The sequence below is a fragment of the Pyrgilauda ruficollis genome, unplaced genomic scaffold (genome assembly GCF_017590135.1).
Source record: "Pyrgilauda ruficollis isolate IOZ18807 unplaced genomic scaffold, ASM1759013v1 scaffold192, whole genome shotgun sequence".
Taxonomy (NCBI): Eukaryota; Metazoa; Chordata; class Aves; order Passeriformes; family Passeridae; genus Pyrgilauda; species Pyrgilauda ruficollis.
Genome location: NW_024518318.1, coordinates 436,244 through 444,641, shown reverse-complemented (window position 1 = coordinate 444,641; position 8,398 = coordinate 436,244). Strand labels below are relative to the sequence as shown.

General features: G+C 47.7%; 1 long non-coding RNA gene across 1 annotated transcript in view; it reads left to right on the top strand.

Moving 5' to 3' along the window:
- Positions 1-5,524, top strand: part of LOC121352702 — a 5,773-nt gene extending 249 nt beyond the window's left edge. Inside the window, exons 2-4 of the long non-coding RNA XR_005954986.1 lie at positions 1,346-2,272; positions 4,523-4,645; positions 4,975-5,524. This is a non-coding gene — a long non-coding RNA (uncharacterized LOC121352702). The remainder of the gene's footprint in view (positions 1-1,345; positions 2,273-4,522; positions 4,646-4,974) is intronic.
- Positions 5,525-8,398: the final 2,874 nt, after the last annotated feature.

The window sequence follows — 8,398 nt, the reverse complement described above, 5'->3', positions numbered from 1 at the left end:
GGGGGGGGCGGGGGTGACGCACACGCAGCACGTACGGGGGCACGGCGCGGCCGCCAGGAGGCGCGCTGCCCGCCCCGCAGCCCTCACGGGGAAGGGCGGGGCTTGTCTCTGAGTGACGGGTGCGGCAGCCAATAGGTTCTTGAGGTGAGGGGGAGGGAGGGGGGAGTGGGCGCCCCGCCCGCCGAGGGCACGCGGAAGGAAAGGGCGGGGTTTGGCGCTGAGTGATGGGTGTGGCGGCCAATGGACCATCGAGATAAGGGTGAAGAGGGGGCTGGGGGTGTCCAGAGCCGCCTGGCGGGGGGGTGCGGTCTAATTCTGAGTGACAGGCGTAGCAGCCAATGAGGGCGAGAGTTCGCCCTCCACCCACCATCGCGCACGTTGATGGGTGGGGCTTAGCTCTGAGTGACGGCCCTGGTAGCCAATGGGTTCTTGCGATTACGTGCGGGCGGTGCCTGGCTCTGAGTGACGGCTGTGGCAGCCAATGGGACATCGAGATGCGGGGCGGGGGCTGAGGGGGGTTGAGGTGGTGGCGAGGTCACTGAGATGGATGTGGTGACACTGGGCTCTTTTGGGGGGCTGAGGTGTGGGGAGGTCACTCTGAGGGAGATGTGGTGGCAGTGGGCACTTACGAGGGGATGGAGGGCCTGGACAGGTCACTCTGAGGGGGATGCGGTGCCACTGGACCCTCGTGAGGGGCTGAGGCGTTGGACAGGTCACTGGTGTGAATGTGGTGGCACTGGACATTTGTGAGGGGCTGAGAGGTCACTCTGAGGGGATGTGGTGGCACTGGGCACTTGTGAGGGGCTGGAAGGGCTGAAGTCCTGGACAGGTCACTCTGAGGTGGCAGTGGACCCTCATGAGGGGCTGAGGTGGTGGACAGGTCACTCTGAGGGGATGTGGTGGCACTGGACCCTCGTGGGCACTTAGTCCCCTGTGGGCACCGTGAGCTGCCAGCTCTGCCTGTTCCTGTTGGACCTGAACCCCTGTTGGGGCTCAGGTGGGAATTAAGGATGGGCAATTCCAGGAATTCCTGCCCCAGCTGTAATTCCTGTCACACCTGCAATACCCCCAGCCCCGAGTGAAAGCTGAGCTGCTCTGGGCTGGATTTCTGGGGGGTTCTCTGAGGTCAGAGAAGGGAGCACCTCATTTCTACCTTTAAATACAAAAAAACTTTGGATTTACCCTCATTCCATTCGATCAGCACACAATAAATCCCTTTTAAGAGAAAACTTCTGTGTGTTGGGAAAGGCTGCATATTCAGTCCCTCTTCCTTTCCGCATTAAGATGCAAATATGTGTCTTCTCTTATAAATAACTTGGATTTTATATTCTTGCTTTTGGTGTAGGATAAAGCCTGGCCTGAATCAACATGTTCCAGACCTGCAGCTGCTGGGCTGAAAAGATGGAGGCTGGAAAACATCCTTATCCTGGGAATATTGTGCAGCAAAAGGAGGGGAAAAAACAAATCCAGAGAACACAGGACTCACCACTTCTGCAGAGAGACTGAATTCATCTTGTTTTTAAGTAGAATCAACTGTTCAGAGCAAAGAGCAACGGGGAGAAAGCTTGAAATAACATTTGAGGATGAAAGTGGAACCAGAGGGGAGGGAAAAAAAAAAAATACTACAAAGCCAGGTGGCTGCTTGCTGCAAACACTTTTTATTTATTAATAAACACAACACACTCCAAACCTTTGGCTGCTTGACAGAATCCTCAAAAGTCTTGGAAAGGGATCAAAGTTCTGCTGCTCCGCCGGGTTCCTCTCGCTGTCCCTGCCACAGCTCGGGGAATAAGGGTGTGGAAAAGCCCCTGGTGTGCCAGCAGCGGTGGGTTTGTCCCCTCACGGTGGCCTTGGGGACGCTTTGGTGCTGCTGTCTGAGGTGCTGAAGCTGCGGAGCCCCCAGCGCGGCCTGCGTGGAGCTGCAGGAGCGGCTGGGAAAGCAAACTCGGGATTCGCTTTGTACACGTGGATTTCGGGATCGTTCTGCTCCAGCGCAACGCTTGGAAGCTCTGGGAGCCACTTGGAAGCTTTTAAGGATGAAATGGATGCAGAGGCAGGCTGCAGAGCTCCCAGGCTGTGGGGTTTTTTTGGTGTTTTGTGTGAGTTTTCTCCCTCAAAGCCGGGCTGCTGCAGAGGAGAGGCTGTGACTCACTGGGCTTTGCCTGCTGTGCAGCCGGTGTGGAATTTAACCAGGCAAAAACTGGCACGGCTCCCTGCCAACGGCGCTGAGCTCCCCGTTCCCCTGCAGATCACAAGCAGGAGAGAAGAAAACGTGAGTGAATTAATATTTTCAGAGCTATTTTCTGCTGCAAACGTGCGGGTGATAAACCCCAGGTGCTGCTGAGGAGTGACAAAGCCGAGCAGCTAGAGGGAGAAATCCCAGCCCTGGCAAGGAGGAGAGGCCTTTCCTTGAACCTGATTTGAATGCCAAAGCAGCCCCAGCAGCTCTGGGATTTGCTGGCATCCTCCTCCACTCGGGGCTGCCGTGGGATTGGTCTCCAGGAATTCCCAGCCATGGAGATAAGGCTGGGATGGCTCCGTGACGTGAGGGGGGCACAGCCAATGGAGCCCAGGCTGGCCAAAACGGGGGGAAAAATGGGATATTTTTATCCTGGCATGGGTAAAAATCGGCTCAGGGGGAGGTGAGGGTGGAGCAGGGATCAGGTGGGGAGGGAGGAGCTCGAGGGAAGCTCCCACCCAGAGCGATAAATGCACCCAGGGTGTTCGTTAAGGACAATAAATGAAGCAAATTAATCACTTTATTTCCCCCCTGCTCTGGTCATATCTTTTTATTTAATGCTCAGGGGGTTTAAGAATCACAGAATTCCAGGGTGGGTTGGGGTGGAAGGACCTTAAATCCCATCCATCCCACTATCCCAGCTTGTTCCAAGCTGTCCTCAGGCACTTCCAGGGATGGGAAATCCACACCAATTTCTTCCAGTGCCTTTCATAATAAAGAATTTCATCCAAAATCCTCATTTTTCTTCATTTTCTCTCTCTGTTTATTGCCTTTTTCTTTCCTTTTTCTTTAAAACTCATCCTAAATGAAAATGCCTTAAAATTTTACTTATTTCACCACACCTGAATACCAATAAATGAAAGAACAACAACAAAAAAAATCTGTTGTTTTTTTTTTTAATAGAAATATTTTCTACACTGACAAAATTCCTCTTTTTTTAGGGTTAAATCCATAGGGAAAAAAAAAAAATTAGGAATTAATTTTTCCAGCGCAGCTGGGCCATTTCTCCTGAGTTACCACGAGAGGGACACAGAAGGAAAGCAAAAGGAGCTGGGAAAGGAAAAACCCAAGGAACAGCTCGAGGTGGGATCATAGCAACACATTTCCCTTTTGGCTGGGAATTTCTGGGATCACAGCATTCCTACAGCTCCCCTAAAATCTTTAAAAAATCCCTGAAATCCTAAATTCATCCCATAAAATCCTAAAAAATCTTCACAGATAATGGCTAAAAAATGTGAATAGTTAAAATATTTGGGTTTTTTTTTTTTTTTTCAGATTTTCCTCATTTTCCCTCAGCTTTTTCCCTTTAGAATGTCAGGGCAGGGAGAGGTTGGGCTGGCTGGGATTTTTTTTTCCATCCTGAGCTCCTGGAGCAACAAATCCCACAGGATTTTGTGGGTTTGGGGAGGTATTTTTGTTTATTCCCAGTGAATTTTTGTTTATGGAGCTTGGGGAGGTATTTCTGTTTATTCCCAGGGAATTTTCACTAATTACCAGCTGATGATGCAAATGCCAGGAAATCCCAGATCCCATAAAATTCCTGCATGGAACAAAGGCCCCATAAAACCCCCTGAAGTAAATATTGAATATTTCTTGGGCTCTTGTGGAATTAAAAATCCCAGTCCTGAAATGCCCTGGATTGGAATTAATGCAGAGTGGATTTTTAGGGATCTGCAGTTGATTCATCCTTAATGTCAGCAAAGCCCTGGCTGGGCAGGCTGGGATTGGGGTAAAAATGCTGAGAAAAAGGAAAATGGGAGGAAAAAAAAATCCTTATTTTTTTAAAAAAATTATAACTTTATGGACTTCAGTCTTACATTTCTGTGACAACATTTTAACATCAATTGAAAGGTCCACTGAGTGCTGGGACACTGAGGGGTCATTTTCATATATTTATATATTTTTGTATTTATAGAACTATTTATATTTTATATTTCTATTATATCCTATTGTGTTTCTGTTTTTTTATATTTATGTTTTATACTGTTCTATATTCCTAATTTAATATTTATTTTGAGAATTTCATATATTTATTTTTGTATTTTTACCAAGCCCTTTAATGCCCAGAATGTTTTCACAAGCTAAAAACATCCCCAAAAACTGTTTTTAAATAAATACAAGAATTTCTTTAATTTGCCAGAAATTTTAGTGCAACAGGAAATGCAAATCCAGCTCTGATTTCAGTGGAGAAAATTCACAGAAAAGGATTTTTCTTCATTATTGTTTTTGCTTTTATCCCTCAGCAAATTGTGATAAATCTGATTAATTTTGATTTACCTGCAGGTTTAATTGGGGATAAATATTCCCAGAACAAGTCATGGGGATGTGACTCCCTGAAGGAAAAGGAGGAGAAGATTTTGGCCAAGATCCAGGGGTTTTGAATGAAGAAAGTTCTCAGAAATTATGGTGAGTGACATTAAAAGATAGCAAATAATAGAAGATAACAAATAATAAAAGATAACAGCAGGAGATGAAAAGGAAATGAAACTTGGTGCTCTAAACCAGCTCCAAATGGATACTGAAAATAAATAAATATATAAATTCTGATAAATTGGGGTTGAATATTAAAATAAGAGTTAAAAATACTGATTTTCAGCAGGAAACTTGACATCCTTCCCTCCAAAAATTGTGTTAAAAATCCCTTTCCTTGAAAAGAGCTGAGACAACAGGACAGGATTCCAGGAATTAATACAGAGCAAAAAGCTTTTTATGGACAGAACTCGTGCCTTTTGTAGGTTCAGAATCACCATGTGAAGTTAAAACTCACTCAGAAAAAGCCAAGAGGTTCCTAAAATCCAAGGAAAAACTGCTGGAATTCCTGAATTTATTCAAGGAGATCTTTGGGAGGATCTGTTCCCTGTTAAAGCTGCCTCTGGAAGGAGCAGAGCTGTTCAAAATCCTCAATTTCCAAAGGGGCATCGACAGCTCTTGGGAAAAAAAATATAAAATTAAAAAAAAAAAAAGGATTTCTCCAAAGCAGATGTTGTTGGAGCTGAGCTTAAAAACAAAACGTGGAGCTCTTGATGGGCTCCAAAATGTCCCTGTTTGTTGGGATTGCTGGCAGCTTTCCTGGGCAGATGGAGGGGATTGTGGAGTAATGGAAAATGCAGACTTCCCACAGGGCTGGGGTGTGTGTGGGGCTGCTGATCCTCCCCAGAAAGAGAGGAAAAGGGGGGAATTCCAGGTTATCCCCTGGGAATTTGTGCAGGTTTTGGTTTCTCCTCAGATTTTGTGCTGATGCAGGTTTTTGGTTTTGGGGCAAGGCAGAAGGTTCAGGGTTTGTGTCTTCAAAGAGGAAAAAAAAATCACTTCAAAATCAGGAATTTTGGAGTCCCACCCTGGCTTTTGGTGTAAGGGAATAACATATTTACATTCTCTGCATAGAAAAGAAATCCTCCAAAGGAAATCCTTCTTTCCTGCTGTGGAGAAATGTTAATTTGGCTCTTAATGATGAAATAATGCAAGGAATCAATAATTGGGGTGTGGCTGAGTGTCCCAGCGTGTCCAAGGTGTGTTTGGCCACACCAGGACTTCCAGGAGGGCTCCAGGACCAAACACCCTCACCCAAAAACGGCCTGAAACAGGAAAATTTCATTTTCTGGCCTCCATCCCTGAAGAATTTTCCTTTTCAGTCCCTTTTGATGTTAAATTTGCCCAGCTTGGCCTTACCTTTACCTTGCAAATACTCCAAGTTTGGAAAACAAGGAGTGTCAAGTCATTTATGCTTCCACAGCTGCAGGAAAAGCTGGTGATATTTCATCAAGTTTAAGTTTCTTTTTCATTTTTTTGCTGAATAAAACCCAAACAGAATGGAGGGAACCCAGAAGTGTTGGATGTTGCAGTTGTTTTGCCATCGTGGAAGGCCTTCCAAGGAGCTGTGTTTGTGTCTGGGGGGATGGTTTTAGGAAGGGGAAGGAATGTTTTCCTAGCAGAATTCTGTGGATTTCAGGAGGAATCCAGCCAGGGCTGCCCTCACAGGCCATGAATGGTCCCAGTGTAGTTTTGTGAGGCCTTCCCAGAAATCAGGAGTTCCTTGGAAATGAACCCAGGAATGCCATCAAACAGCCTGGGACAAGATCAAGGGGGCTGTGGGCTCCCAGCCTGTCCCACATCCCCAGAGGGGAACATTCCCATCCCACCATGGCACCAACACCCCAAACAGAGGGACCCTTAAACTCTGCCCCTACGTGCTGGGAAGGCTTCCCCTCATCCCCCGTGCTCAGGACTCTTCCAGCTGCTCCCTGTGCCAGGGATGATCCCTGTTCCCTTTTTCCAAGGGAAAGGGAGGGATCCTCCCCCAGCCTGGGGCTGCTGGCTCCTGTCCCCACCTCAGCCTGTGGAATTCACAGGGGAGAGAATGATGCATCTGACTGCATCTTAGCAGAAGGCTAATTAATTAATTTATGACACTGTATCCTGACAGGCCAAGGAACCAAAACACCCTCACTGTGGGTGAACAACCTCCACACTGCATTCTGCTCTGGCACAAACACAGGCACAGCAAACAATAAGAATTGGAGAATGTGAAACCCAGAAATATTCTTGGGAAGAACTGTGCCTTGCTTTTCTCTGTGAAGGGAAATGTGGCGGCACAGGCCGGGCGAGGATCGTGATGGAAACACCTCAGCATCTCCCTGGCCCCAGCCCAGCCTCCTCCAGAGCCACCAGAGCCTCCTGGCTGCTCCAGGGGCTGTGTGAGGAGGCAGAGTTCCCACCGGGAAGGGCAGCCAGCTGGACAGGGAATAATCACTGGGAAGAGCCGTGGAAATTCAGAGATAAGGACCTTTTCCATGCTGCTCCCTGCAGGGTGACCAGCAGAGCTGGGATTCACATTCCAGAGGCTGCCACAGGTGCTGTGATGGAAGTGGAGCCTGGTGGAATTGCTGGATCCTGAGCAGGGCCTGTGGCAGCACAGCAAACCCATGGAAGAGGCTGGAAACTCTGAACTGGGGCTGTTTTTGCTAAAAACGGCACCGCTGGCCTTGATTTATGAGCAAACAGAAGTTTTAAAACGGCCTCGGGAGCCTGGCCCAGAAATCCATGAGCCTGATGTCATGTGGAGAGGGCCCAGAACACAGAATTATTTTTATGGAGTTGTTAGCAAGTGTTATTAAAAAATTGAAATGTTCAATTGGAATTTTTTTATTTTTGGCTATAGGATGAGGACGGAGCAAAAGTCCTGGAATGGATGTGGACAAGACATCCCAGTTTTAGGCCACCCTTCCTGGCTCCAGATGAGAGCAGGGCTTTGCTGGAAGAGGGGATTGCAAAAGGGGATGTGAGGGAGGTCTGGAGAGCAGTAATTTTAAACAGCACTTCAGCCATGATGTCATTTCAGCTGAAAAATAATGTTCAAGTTTGGGCAAGCAGAGCCTGGGGCCAGCAGCCAGGGTGGGGAGGAACTGCAGCAAAATGGAAAGGCCAAAGTGTGGAAGGTCATGGTGGAAAACCAAATCAGGATAACCCCCAAAAAAGGTGGGTGAAAACCCCGGAATTTTCTGTGAGCATGAGGATTCCAAGGAAATGGAGGGGAGGAAGGTGTTCAAACCCTAGATGGGGTTTTCACTCCTCTGTCTGGAAGTCAGAAGCCAAATGCTGGAGCACAGGAGCAGCCTGAAGGATTGGTGTGAGCCCAGGCTGTGATCCCAAAGCGACCCTGAGCTCTTCTCCTGGCATTTAACCCAAATCCAGCCAAAAGCTGCATCCACCTCCTCGCCTGAGGAGGCCAAAAGGCTGAAACAACCAAGGGACGTCGTTCCAGTGGATTTGGACATCAAAAATATCTAAAACCTGCTTTGTGGGGCTTCTCCCTCATGGGCTGAAATGGAGGATCACCCTCAGGCCAAGCTGTAGGATCAGCCCTTTCCATGGGGTTTTAAATGAATTCCCACTAATCCAGCCTTAGAAAGCTGAGCCTTGGTCAGCCTTGGATAAAGCCTCGCACATTTTGTCCTTTTTTCATTCCCTGTTCCACCACAAACCTCAGCTGGGGAAAAAAACCAAAAAAAAAACCCAACAAAGCAAGCAAAGGAAGGGGCACCTGCAGCTGGAAATGACAAAAAGCTCCTGTTTTAGGAGGAGATTTAGGACTTGGAGCTCCCCAGGAACAAGTTCTCTTCCCGCTGTGTTGGGAGCCAGGAATGAGCTCAGGCTGTGAGA